General features: G+C 31.3%; 1 non-coding gene across 1 annotated transcript; it reads left to right on the top strand.

The window, feature by feature from the left end:
* The first annotated feature begins 11,111 nt into the window (after positions 1 to 11,111).
* Positions 11,112 to 11,185, top strand: TRNAI-AAU (transfer RNA isoleucine (anticodon AAU)). The gene has a single exon. It is a non-coding gene; the product is annotated as a tRNA-Ile (tRNA).
* The last annotated feature ends 354 nt before the right edge of the window (positions 11,186 to 11,539 follow it).

Raw genomic sequence — 11,539 nt, 5'->3', positions numbered from 1 at the left:
GGTAGTAATATCATTCTGTTAAAAATGCATTGGAAGTGAGTTACTGAGTGTTGAGAATTAGAATAGTTAGTAAGCAGTTTAAATAATTTTATTTTTAATGATGGCAAGTGCGTTTATGTATAAGAGCAACAAAATTTCCAACTGACCGGAGTTAGAATTAATGATTGAAGTAGAATGAGTGAGCGGGCATTATTCGCGTTACTACATGTGTGGACAGCCAGAAATATTCACAATCTGATTGAAATCACTTAGAATAGCATCCAGAGACAAATGCACGCCACCATATTTATGTACGTTTATATTATTAGTATAATAAAGATTTTTCTTATTTATAATTATTTTATTTCTATCACTTCTATTTAGGGAACCGATAAAGATTTAGCGACCCATTTTAAACGATCTGGTTAGAGGCTGCGACCGCTCATTCTGAAATTGAGGAAAAACTGAAAAAAAAACCGCATTTTAAAAGCGGTTGTTCGAAGATAAAGGAAAACGCATAAGAAGGAAGAGGGCCAAAAATTTTTTACGAAGGGGTTAATAAATTCAAAAAATTAAGACTACTTCTCTTTTTGCTACTCAATCTTTTTTCGAGATATCTCTACAGGGTCATACCTCAAAAGGAGGTATTTACCAAGTAGGTACAGTCGTATAGCTATGTATTAGTGTTTTATTTGTTTAATATCTTAAATAGATTATATAATAGCTCATCTGACGTATATTCACGGTTGTGATTCAAACAAAAATAATTCAAACCAAATTTATTGGAATATATAAATTATAAAATTGAAACTTTCATTAAATGTTTAAATTTTAATGATGGTCTCAGTATCCTAAAGAATAAAGTATGCTCTACATACTTTTTCATTAAAGTAGAACCACGTTTATCCGAGATAATGTACAATATCCCTCAAACAGATATAAAGTTCAACAAATTAAAATATTGATGGAATTAATTAAAGTAATGGGAGAAAAAAATTCATTTGAAATAGACTACTATTTATTTTATTGCTTTTTATTACTATATATTTTTACAGCCATTTTAAGTTTAAAATAACTTTTGTTAAATTAAAATAAAAGGGGAGGAAGTTGAAAACGAAAATTAAGTCAGAGCAAAAGTAAACAGTCACTATTGTCTTCTCCTTGAGGTGGTAATATTTAAATACATTTTTAGATTCATATTACGTTTATGGTGCTTCGTTCTAAAATTATCTCAGCTATCCTTCGACCCTTGAATACTAACCTTCTTAGTAGGTACGTTCACACTAAACGTGAATAAATTTTATTCATACTGTGAGTTTAAAGAAAAAAATAGGTATATAGACTACAATCATACTTAAAGTTGATACCAAATATTAGTTATTCGAAACTTATCTTTTTCTATAGCAGAAATATTATAATATTGATAATCCCCACTGCAACCGAGCAAATTATATTAATGTTCTTATTAAAAGTGTAGTAATAAAAAAACATGAACCTCCAAGTACAATTTTTTAGAGTACGATACTCAATTGAGAATGCTGTTAATATTAAACATGTGTAAAAATTACTCATTTTCTTCTTGAAAATGTACATAATTAAAGTCCACAAGTCCTGTAGACATATTTCCATACCTGATACATTAATGAATATTGGCAGGGTGTTTAGAAGTAGAGAGCCCTAGTATTAAAGCTGTGAATAGTAATTGTCAATGATTTTTTACAGCTGGTGAGCAAAAGTTACTAATATTCTATTGGGTTAACCCCTATAATTATCAAAACCAACGGGCGTTGATTACCAAGCTGTTGAACGCTTTTTCAAAACAACCCCTATAATTATTCTAAAATGATACTGTTTCAAGGACCGTCAAAGGAACACAATATCTAAAAAAAAGTGTTAGAAATAATTAAAAACGTAATAAGACATAATATTAGTCTTTACGGTATCGAGCATAATAAATCCAACATTAAACAAAATATAGGTAGAAAATTTTGAAGAAATGCTATTGGAATATATATGAAGACTATAAATATTAATGATACATCGTGAGTAATGTGTTACATTATTATTCTGTAAGGTTCTTCCAGTTCAGCAATTGAGGGAAGGCATGCACTGCAACAGGCGACAGAACAAGAGGCTCAATTATAGGACGGCCGCTATGGGCAGTCGACTACAGGAATACTGATGGCAGCTGCCTTCGGAGGAGGCCAGGGGCCGGAATTCACTTTGTAGAGGATGCATGAGCCGCAAGAAACGCTGAGTTGTCTTGGATCTAGTGTTGTATAACTGAATTCAGGTTCAGTAAGTCCAGTTCTAATATAATTAAGCCCCATTTTTGGTATTATTTTCTTCGAAAATAATAAACTTTTGCCCACCCTGAACAGTTATCGGAAAGGAGTGGAGGTGCAATAGATATCCACTCAAATTAATTTGTTGGTCGAAGTGCCTCGCGCAAGACACCTCACACGTTTTAAGTTCACACTCTATACTTCAAACCTTCATCTTTTTCGTTTATGCTTCATCCAGAAAAAAGAATTTTCAAGAAAGTAGTCCCGAAAAGAACTAAAGTTACATCTATTAGTTAGAAGTAATATATTTGAAACTCATTGAAAACCTTTCCTTTTATTTTTTATTACTCCTCCTCTATACCGAAAATCACATTTTGCCAAAATAATGGATTTAAGGCCACCATATCGCATTAAAAAAAGTTGGAGGAAGAACCTCTAAGATTTTAGAGGAAATTTTTCTGGCTTAGATTCGAATTAAAATTAAATTAATAATTCAAATCCTGTCATTATGGGATTTTGTTCCGTCTTATACCTATTTTTTCATAAATCTCTTTTTCTTAAACATCAAACGCGTTCAATCCTTTCAGTCTAAAGTCCTTCGATAAGTCGATGCTCCTTACTACGTAACCAACATACCCTACATCATGACTTTAATATCCCAAATGTATCAGACCTTATTAAATCCAAATTCATCACATTTCATAAAAAAACTCACTCCATGCTAATCCCTTAACCTATTCACTATCTAGTATTACCCATCCCTACAATCCTTCACGAAGATTTATATAATAGTGGTACAGAGACCTATAAATAATTAAATTGAAGTTCTGGCAATTGCAGTTCTGATCGTCTGCGGTTAGCGCGCTCACTAATCCTCCACTTTTAATACCAGTGACAGGGTTGAGGGAGAAGCGCCGGGCTCTTCCGGAGTCCTGCCCTTTCCCTCACAACTGGGGGGAAGAGCTCGGTTCGAAGTACCCCAGCCTGAATGAATATATAGTAAAAGGAATCATTGTTATTTATTATTACTATTTTTCCTTCTCTTCCATTTCTTATTTTGCAATCATTTAATTTATATATTTGTAAAAATATTGTGAATGAGCTCCATCATCCATATTACCACTGTCTAAAAATATGAATGAAATATTACAAAATTAAAAAAAAAATCTCATTTAGCATTACTTTTGCTGCGAAACTGGTGAAACCCAGGTTCATTTCTACCCTTTTCTTTTCATTTACAAGCTAATACCTAATCGATATTTGGCAATCATTTTGACGTTTTTATTCTTAGAAATTGTAATGAAGTTATACAATTTCAAAACTAAATAAATTCTTTTATTTGAGTTGGAATTATAAAAAATAAATATTACCATTTTAAGAAGCAGACTCATTTCATTGCTTCTCTTTTGTTTTGTAGGAATTTCTATGTATATACCAAATCGTGCAATTAGTACGAGACAGCTGAAAAAGGCATCTCTATACGCAGCGCGCCAACACTAATGATTTTGAAGAACCGTGTCTAAATTCTTCTCTTAAAAGACCAACAACTTTTCAGGAATAGAATAAATCTCCAAGAAAAAAAAAATATGAAAAATAGAAAACTATATTTACGCGTAACTCAATACGTATGCATTTCATGGCGATTTGAAAAAAATTTAAATGGTCTACAAAACAAAAAATTGATATAAGACTATAATTGGCAGAAAAACAGTATACAGTTTATTATGTTCAACAATGAAATTTAGAGACTGACCAATAAATAGTACATACGTATATATCCTACAATCTCCAAAAATGCGAAACCTTCTTAATCTTTAGTAAAAATTCATAGACGTAATCAACTCCTTTCTTTTCACTTTTTTATATTAACGTCAGTATATTTGAAACGTGAAGTGATAAGAATGTTTCAAAATCCTTGTTCAGTCTTATCTAATGTTATCTAAACAATCTAAGAGCCAATATTTACGAAATAGGAGATGTGGCCTCATCAAAACTAAATAAAGGAATGAAAATAAATATAATTAAAAAAAAAGTATTGACGCTACAGATTATACGTTCAATAACCATTCAAATACTGTGATAATTCCAAATTCGATAAAAAAACTTATCAGTCATATATGGTTTTTATTGAATATCCTCCAACTTTAGTTGATAAGACGATCTTATTTTTTTATTATAAACTAAGATCACAATGATCAGACAAGACAAGCAGACAAAAAAAATCGAATGATGTGAATGACGCTGAAAGAAAAAATTTGGATTACAGAATCAATTTCTTAAAAACTAATTTTGAGTGAAATATTGAATAGAAACTTTAAATTAGAAATCTTGCACTGAATGATAATCAAACAATTATATTTTTTCTTAGTCAGCCTGGAGTCATCCTCCCATATATTTTAAATTTTATTTAAAAAATACAAGCGTATTCCATAGTATCTGCCGGGAGAAAACCTTTTAAGGGACTAAGACAACCAGAGCCATTCTGCAGCTTTCGCCATGCGTCACGGCTGGCTATTTCTGAACATTTGGATCACAGCCATTTTGGCTTCCATTTTAAGTTTTAAAGTTCAACAGTCAATTGGAAAACAAACTAATTCTAAGAATGGCAACAGCCGCCTCCTTTAAGAAAAATGGAATAGTAAATACCATTTAAGTGAGAAAAAAAAACACGATGAGTCAGATAAGGAATGTGAAGCTTTGTTTTAGTATGACGTAACTTGATATATATGTTATCAGGGGCGAAGCTTATCAACTATTGTTGACACAATGGCAGTCATCGATACATAAATTAAGAACAAATAAAAGGAATAATATTAAGGCAAATGCACATTGCTATGCTAAGGCGCATTAACAAAGGGATGGAGTAATGATAAAATGTACCAAGCAAAATATAGTTCTAAAATTTGAAATAAACCAGAGTGGTTGATCTCAATATAAGATTACATCATTCCTTATTATTTTCATTTCATCCCTTATCCAACATTATGGTACAAATGAAATAAATTTAAATAATACAAGAATATTGATAAAATGAAATCTTGTAAATCGAAACAGTAATCAAGGGATTATGCGCTAAATCAGGACCAAGTCATGGGCAATGGCATGGTGCCAGAGACATTTTTTTTGGGAGTCGCATTAAATATCACTACACGTAAGCTGAGCTAATTATAGCAGCTAAAAAAACAAACACTACCCATCATAGATATATCTTATCCGAATGATGCCAATGTATTAATAGGAGAGCTACTAGTTATATGAAACAAATATTGACATAATTATCATTAATTAACATTCAAAACCTATATAATTTTTATAAATAGCTATGTATAATACCAATCAAGTTTCATATTTAACACAATTATTTTTTTTTATGTACCTCGGTGGTCAAGAACAATGTGTTCCTTTTTTTACAAAATTAGACTTTCACACAATTTTATTTGATTGTTTTTGTTTTACAAAAAGCTATAGGCGACTGTATCCAAGACCAATTGTAATGAGTGTAGGATGTTCTGACAAAAATAATAACATTTTTGTTCGAAAGGAAACATCTGTCCAAATCACGCTCCTGTAAACTTAAGAAAATTTGGTATAGTGTCCTTCATTGTATAGAACTGTTTTTACTTTACCCAGAAGTGCTAAAGAACAATTGTGAGAGTAGCTAAATAAGAACAAGAAACAAACATTATGAAATAAGATTCGACTATCAGGATATACATAGAAAATTATATCTATAAAAACCAAAATATTTAAAAAAGGGAAGTAGTTAACATACAGTGTACATACTTAAAATAGTGCTGATCTTAAAGGCGCCAGTCGTTATGCGGGTTGCAATAGAAGGAACGATATATAGTTTGACTAGACTTTGGAAGCGAGATGAAACATATACCAAACCTCCATAAAACAGTTTAATGAAAATTTACACCTTGCATATTCTTAACGTTGTTGATCTATCTGCTCTCCGCGATGTTCCACGAATTTTTGTTTTAATCAAATATTTTTTCTTAAAGCCCAAAACATTAATTAAGGTCCAATCCGGCCCGCTTTTCAAAATTAAAATAGTATGCAATAGGTGTAAAGCCCACCGACTACACCGCTCCGCTTCGTTCCCCGAGGTTTCTCTGTATACTATATACATTTTTAAAATATTGGATAACTGGACATACGGAGTTGAGCATTGGGGTTCCACTAAACCATCAAATTTCTCCCGAATCCAATCCTTCCAGTCCATAATACTTCGTAAAATCCTTAATGCTCCTTACTTTGTCATCCATCAGGACCTCTATGTTCCATATGTTGCCGATTTGGCCAGAACCAGATACCATTCCTTCCATGATAAACTTCTCAACCACCCAAATCCACTTGTTTCTAACCTGGCTTCTCCTTCATTACCTAATAATCCTCCTAGTCGTCTGAAAGAAGATGGCCTCGAGATCTTCTCTAGAAAAGTTATTGGAGTTCTATCAGTGGGTAGATTCTTCACATGTTTGTATCATGTCACTATGTCACCTACAGGAAATTTACTTGTATATATTTTTATACAGTTGTAAATAACAATAAATAAATTATTTAAAAAAATGTAAGTGAGTAGATTCTCCACATGAATTTGACCATTGTATAACTAACATCAAATTTAATTGTTATATATTTTAATACAGTTTTAAATATCAATTAATAAATTTTAAAGAACCCCGGGAGTGAAGCCAAGCCGTCCAGAGAGCGCCATGGGTTGTAATGAGAAGGGTCCACGTTCATCACCTATCGAATATCAGCCTTAAAAATCTGCAACATTCAATACATGGTATAGAGCTGTCTCTTTTAGAGAAAATTCTAAGGACGGTAGTGGTTTTCCCAACTAAATTGCAAGAATTTAACCGATTTAGAGCTTTATCGGATTTTATCCTTTTGTTGAAACCATAGCAGTAAGAATTACGCGGGATAGCAATTAAATGCATAAAGCAACCATAAATAGCAATTTCTCGAAGTTAACACTTACAGCTTTAAATGAGTAACGCTTTAAGTCACAAGAACCTAGCCATAGGTTCATATGCTATAGGTTCATTCAAAATGTAGGATAGAAACTGTAAAAGAGAATTTAAAGGTAAAAAAAAGAATAAATAATCATGACTCTACGGTACAAAACCAAGTTGTCTATCTGCAGATTTTTTAAGCTTAAGGTGATTGCCTATTCTCTTTGAAATACCAAAAAGTCCTAACTGTGTATATGATGTAATTAATGACAATATATGTATAAAAAAACAAAATGACAAATAATAAATTAGCTGATACTTAAATCCAGCACTCATAATAAAAACACAATTCTCTCAGAAATTTTCAAACACTGAAATATGAATTTAAATTCTAGATTTTCTTTTTAGGAAGTTGATTATATTAATTGTTTAAATTGTTGAGGTGAAGAAAACTTCCAATATATAAATTAATAAATTAAATCATAAAATGTTTTTAGACTATATGTGTATAGGTGACAAGATTTCAAAATGGAAATTGATAAAGATGACAAATATGAGGATACAATGGAACATGAATAAGGCATAATGTCCCGAAATGTACAAGTACAACATATAGAATAATTTATATTTTAATTGGAAGTTTTCTTCACCTCCACAATTTAAAAAAATTAATTTAAAGCATGAAGAAAAGGCTGAATAAATTCTTTATTTATGTGAGATCCTGATCTTCAGAATACAATCATATCATGCATGATAAGTTCTCTACAGAGATTCTAAAAGAACTAATATGCTCCATCATAAATCCAAATCTTTTTTAGGACGTCTCGATAGTTGCATAGTCACTAAGTATCTAGAGTGGACCGAGATATTTAATTTATTATATTCTTATTAATAAGAATAATGATTACGATTCAACTTATTACACTACTTTACAATTGTTTGTCACAAATTGGTTAGTGTCTGATCTAATAACAAGAATATGGTTCCATTTATAAACGACCATATAAGATTATGTGTCAACCCCTGGAAGAAGATCAGAAGAGAATGTGAGATTTTCGGTAAAGTATTAGGATGGACGGGGCTCAAAGAAGAGGACTCCAGGGATTAAGCAATAAATACTTCGGAGGTAAAGGGCGATGGCCTATCCTACGCTGGGAGCACGTGGGGGTGGGGAGGGAGGATTTATCACCGCCCTGTGACACAGAGCCCAACTAACCAAGTCCTACCCTCATCCGTTCCAACCCAGTTACCATGGTCCTGTTATTTATAGCTGCGAGGGTGTACATCAATCTAAACCCAATGATCAGAGCTCAGAAGCTTAAGGGCAATGTTACAAATATAGTTCTAATAGTTCAATAAATTATAAAAATATTCCATGTTTTTCACAAAAACATATAGAGACAACCTAATAATTATATAAAAAATGGAATAAATGATAAGGTTGAAAGGATATATCACACACCCCTTACCTATAATCTAAAATGTTTTGGAATATTGATTTGAATTTTTCTGTTTCGTAAAAGAAGCATGAGGCAAATCTTTTGAGGGTGTTTAAGTAAGTGCTCTAAAACATATTGAATGGCAGCTTAAAATGCTACCATCTAGTGGCAAAGAAATGAAGTAGTAAGCTAAGTACCCACTGAACGAGAGAACAGGTTCCAAGAGTGAGAACAAAACAACCGAAGAGAGAACATTCTCCATCACAGCCACATCATTTTATGGCTTACAACTACCACTCAGGATGAGTGAATAATCCACACCACTATCAGGTGAGGGGACAGGGATAGAATGAGAGAGAGATCAGCATAAAAGAAGAATCATTCTTTAAATGTCAAGTATGCTACATTATCTTTATGATTCTGTGTAAATCAAAATTAATTACTAACTAAACTAATATGTATTGTACCTTTTTGGTCAAATCAAATATAACCAATTGTATCATAAATCATACAGAATAGAGGCATATCACTCTTTAACCATGTTTCATTTAATCATAAATCCATCAAATACAGTCCACTCCAGTAAAAATTCCGAACCAGTTATTTTTATAAAAATCAATCACTGCAGACTGCAGTGATTGAACAAAAAGTATCTTTAATTATCTAACCGTCTCCAGCGTACGTAATCCTGGAATTTCTAATGGGATGGTGTACATTTGTTTACACATTTTGAAACTAAATGATACTTGAAAACACAAGGGATATTATTTTGATCCGACGCATCCTGAAGCCGAAAATCGCCGAAACTGCAATCTAATTTTTAATTTTTGTGTAAACGGAACGTAAAATCAAGGAAAAATTTCATGGAATTTAATTTATCTTAAGATTCAGCATTGTAATTTCAGTTTCCTCGACCGGCTGAGGAAACTATAAAGCTTGTCATGATGATTGCACAGAATTAATAAATTCCTCACCCATGAAGACGGATTCTCGGGAAAAATTAAATTCTGAAACAGGTTTGTTATTGAGTTTATTCCATTCCCCTACCGTTCAAACGCAAGACCTCCAAACCTTTTTAAAAATTGTTTTTTTTTGGAGATGTACGCCCTCACGATGCACCAGATGACAAAAGTCTTCGATATTAATTCTGATATATCGTCAAAATCCTTAAACGTAAGTATCCCATTACATTAGTAATTACAGAGACAGGTTCGCAGAAGAACTGGAGAAGGTTAGAAAATGAATAACCCTAAAAGATAGACCACGAAAATTCCTTTGATTCAGCGAAAATCAAGGTAAAATTAAAAACTTGTAGGCAGAAGACTTCGGAAAATATTTACTGGGACACCCTCCTGCATATGTTTTTGGCTTGGAGCATACAAAACATATTTATGCACAAAAACATATGTTCAGACTAAGCAACTGAAACAGAAGATCTTCAGAAATATTTTTTTCCCCGAATCTTAAGCCCTTCAGTTTATGTCTAGTAAGGTTTTAATTCGATATCCACTAAAAATGATAGGGGTCATCAACCCCACAGATGTTAGTGCTGTTTAATCTCGGATAAAAGAATATTTAAGATTTGAAGATAGGATTTAATTCCTCATTTATTAATTATTTTATTTCATCACTTGCTTAGGCGATGATTTAAATCTGTTCAACTGGTGTTACAAGAGCGTGTTTAATTTATTATTCAAAACGTTTTGTTTTGTCTTTTCCAGAAAAATATTAGAAAATAATAATTAGTTATGATTTTTTAGTTTAAATGTTTAAAGTTAATGACTAAAATTGATCATTTGTGGTACAAAATTTAGTATATAGCGGCAAATATAAATAAATGTTTAAATAACAATTAAACATTTAAATTGTATAAAATCGACACGATGCTATAAAAAGCTTTGTAAATTACTATTATATCTATTAAAGTAATAGCAAAAATCAGCTCGTGAATAAAAATTTGTTCCTCTTAAACTTTAACAATAGATAATCACTGATGTACTTTTTAAAAAAAAAATTATCATCACATGTTATTAGCCTACAAAATGTATTACATATAAACCTTGTAATTCTAACAACATTTTAACCAAAATATTATTTATGAATTATACAAGAATTAGAAATATTAATAACATATATTTTTACAGTACCCAGACAAATTAGCACCTTTTTTTTTTTTTTTTTTTTTTTATAGCAGTAGAAAGTTTCAATCGCAATTAAATGTAATTAGAATTTGTATTACATTACAGTAAGACAGAGGGGTAGTTTCAAGAAGCTTCTGAATATTTACTAATCTGTTCTGTAAATAAATATTAAATGGAAAAAAAATAATATTTTATGAACAGGGAGGGTAATTTTACAAAAACAATTGAATAAATAATAATAATATTAAGTTATTATTGGTCATTACACTACTATGGCCTTTCACTAGAAATTCATCAACTGGCCCATTAGCTCAGTTGGTTAGAGCGTCGTGCTAATAACGCGAAGGTCGCGGGTTCGATCCCCTCATGGGCCAATGATTTTTTTTTAATTTAGCCCATTCAAAATAATTACGGAAAAATCCTTCTATTTCAATCAGCTTATGGATGTTCATAACAGTGATAAATAAATTTGAAAATAAATCTTTCATGGTCTGTTGTATTTCACTTAATTTCAGTTTAAGTAAATTTATGGGTCAATACTTATATTTTATTTCGACCCATTCAAAATTATTATGGATCATAAACTTTCATTTTTCAGCTTATAATGATAATTAAATGAACTGATGAAAACGTTCATGGTATGTTATATACGAGATTTCATTTTATTTTAATTTTGCCAAATATATATTTATTTAAAAATAAGTATAGTTTCATAAAAAGTAACGTTA

This window comes from Halyomorpha halys, unplaced genomic scaffold (genome assembly GCF_000696795.3).
Source record: "Halyomorpha halys isolate HHAL.00 unplaced genomic scaffold, Hhal_1.1 Scaffold1001.1, whole genome shotgun sequence".
In the NCBI taxonomy this organism is placed as follows: domain Eukaryota; kingdom Metazoa; phylum Arthropoda; class Insecta; order Hemiptera; family Pentatomidae; genus Halyomorpha; species Halyomorpha halys.
The sequence above is the reverse complement of the archived record's forward strand: the minus strand, read 5'-3'. Positions and strand labels throughout refer to the sequence as shown.